The sequence below is a fragment of the Lichenostomus cassidix genome, chromosome Z, assembly GCF_008360975.1.
Source record: "Lichenostomus cassidix isolate B80296 chromosome Z, HeHo_3.0, whole genome shotgun sequence".
In the NCBI taxonomy this organism is placed as follows: Eukaryota; Metazoa; Chordata; class Aves; order Passeriformes; family Meliphagidae; genus Lichenostomus; species Lichenostomus cassidix.
Genome location: NC_139511.1, coordinates 23,754,275 through 23,757,577, shown reverse-complemented (window position 1 = coordinate 23,757,577; position 3,303 = coordinate 23,754,275).

Here is a 3,303-nt window from a genome sequence, read left to right as displayed (position 1 = left end):
ACAAGGGTAGGTTCATCCCTGTACAAGTTCCTGCTTGAAACATGCGCAACCAACTTCTCCCTCAAGATGGAAACTCGTTGCTCCATCCCGCTTAGCACATACAAGACATACCTCTTATCTGTTAACTGTTATCTTATCTTATTAAGGAGACTGAGATGGATAAATGAAAAAGTCAAGGGACATGAGGAAAAATAAAAAAGGTGTGTCAACAAGAACCTAAGGTATCAGGGTTTAAGAGTGGAAGCACAGACAGTGATCAGCACAGATCAGATTGCACACAGACATGCAAAGCAGTATTACTTTTGAAAGATAAAGATTTCATATTTTCTTCATGCAACCTGTTCCAATATTTGTCTTTGCCATGGTTTGGCAGGAGGAAAGCTCACAACTCTCCATGTTCATCGGAAGACACTAACACAGTTTTGCAAACCAGATTCATCATCTCTTACCAGTGCAATCCCCTCTATAAAACTGGTTTCCATTCTCTTGATACTGTCTTGCTAATCAGCTGCACAAGGCAACAAATCTTGCAATAGCTTTTGTTTCTGGATACCAAACAAAGCAATTTCTCTCTTGGTTTTGTTACTTTTTCCAGTCCCTTCATCATCTAGGTGACCCCACATTGGATTTGCTTGTGTATATCAGTGACTTTCTTCTACTGGGAGACTGTGAACTCTGGATACAGCTGGGTCCAAGTTCAGGTGGTGGGGAAAGATTCTGCCCTTCGAGGTTATGACTGTCTGGTTCTTTTATAAGGAGATAAAAAATTATGGCTAGTAACGAGGTCAACTGGACTTTGTTCTGCTGTGGACAATCCTCCAATTTAGGGACCAGTTTAACTTACCAGTTTGTCTCTGAGGTAGGACTAGAGGAACACTCACATTTACATACCATAGGAAATATCTCAGTCAGAGCTCACACCCATGACCAGTGTTGATCAGTGCCAAATCTGTCAGGGTCCATATGTCATTGCAGGATGACTTCTTTGTCATGACACTGGGACCCTTAGGATGGCATTTTTCACAGATCCAACCCTGCCGTTAGACCTTCACTTACAGTGGGAAACACTTCGCTACTCTAGTCCCCAGCCTGCTGTCCATCCACCTGTGGCATGTAGAAAGAGAGGTGGTTTGCCATTGAAGACCAAGACAAAAAAGTACCTCAGAATTCTCCATTGCTACCTGTTTGCCAGCCTTGCATTTCCCACGGCGGTATGTGTGTGTACACTTTATTTGACCTTTCCTGTCTGGGTAACACACCTGTAGAACTCCTTCTTGTTATTCTTCGCACTCCGTGTCAAGTTCAGCTCCAGATGCGCCTTGCCCTTCTTCAGCCCATCCCTACACAATCAGACTCCCAATATTCTTCCCAGAATACCTCTTTCTGCTCCCACTGTCTCCTCATTTCCTTCTTGCCTTTTAGTTTGACCAGCAGTTCTCTACTCATCCATGCTGGCTTCTTGCCTTCCTTGCCTTGCAATTTCTTGTGCTTGGGGATCACTAGCTCTTCTGCTCTATGGAAGGAGTCCTTAAAACTGTGTCAGCTCTGTTCCACTCCCTTGTCCAAAAGGATAGTTTCCCAGCAGGTTCTACTGACTAGCTCCTTGAAGAGCTAGAAATTTGCTTGCCTAAAGTTCACTATAAAGTTATTATGATATAACAATAACAAAACTACTCCTAGACAGGCAGCTGCTAAAAATACATTTTCCTTCCTCAAACCATGTGTTATACTCATTCCAAAGTGCTAACTACATGTTAAGTAGCTGCAACTGGATTTTGTATTTATTAAAATGAAGCATTCAAATTTAAGGCTTATGAGGTCAAAGCTATTACAGAACTACTTAAGAACTGATTTCTTAATACTTAAGAAATTATTTCTTTCCCTCATGTCTTATCCAAATAGCTAATAAACCTGGTTATCTTTATAGCAGGAAGCCTCTCACATCAGAATTTATTTTGCCTTATTTCCATTTCCTTACTGCCTTATTTCAGTTAGTCTGGAAGGGAAAGGAGCAGGTGTAGCAGGTACAGTACTAGCTACCCAGCTGCCAGCTCCATCAGCCGCACATTGACAGTGATTCTGGCCATTTCAAGAATAACCAGGTGCCACCTTCAGTGTAGTCCAAGCAGCTACCTCTAACAGAAACAAACCAGGAGCCCTCCTGCAGGAAAGAAACACTCAAGCACGTTTGCCACAGTTGGCAGATTAAAAAATAATTTGGGAACATGTTCCATTCAAATAAAGAGCGGCATTTAGTGATGGCTGTATAGTTACACAGTATCAATCTGATTCTTGTCCATACTTCAAAATCATTTTTCCCAGGATGGTGTCCGGATTTAAACAAGGGAAGAGCAGATAAGGGACCATCAAGTGCTTCTGGCTGCAGTACTTCCAGCAGCAGTACTGTCATAGTAATAATGCCTTTAAAAACCTGCATCCAACGTAATTCCTGAAGCAAGCAAATACACCATAGCTTTTCCTGTAACATAACGTAAACCTGCAGTCTGAATTATTTCAAATTGCTAAAATAACATCAAACTCAGTAGCTCATGACACCAAGATTTGCACCAGAGCTCACCTGTAACACTGTTACACTGGCAGCTCGAGACTGGAGCCCTCCTGCAAAATCCTGTCTATTTACACAGCACGACCAATGGAGGCTCAGGAACAGACGCATCCAGCCGACTTTGCTTTCCCGCTTTGACTAGTGCAGCAACAAACACACAACTACTGTTCTTTCAGTGACACGTAGTCACGGATTTTTAATAAGTTCTCCTTATTCTGTTTGAATGGAAGCACATCTATGTAAATCACAGCAACAGATTCGAACCTGCATTGACGCCGGACTTTTTTTTCTTTTTTATTGGTGGGGGGGAGATGTGGGGCTTGGTGTAGTAGGAATGTATGTAGAAGGTATAGAACCGTACTTCCTTCGTTTTAATGTAACCGCAGGGTGTACAAAGACACTTCCCGCCGCCGTCTGGAGTTAACGCTCAAGCTCCTCAGCCCTGCTCCGGAGCCCCACACGAACGCCCAAGTGCCTTCTCGTCCAGCCCCTCTCCCCGGGCACCGCGGGCCGCCAGCCGCCCTCCCTCACAGCGTCAGTCCCACACCCGCCATTTCACACCGGGCCCGGCCCCCGGCAGAGCCAGCGCGGCCCTTTCGCAGCCATGCCCGCCGGGCCCCATTCCTTTAGCCGCGCTGCGGCCGCGCTCGCCCTTGTGCCAGGAGGAGCCAGTGACAGCTCGGTGCCGCCCCTCTCCCGCCGGGAAGGGACGGGAAGGGCGGGCCGGGCAGGCGGCA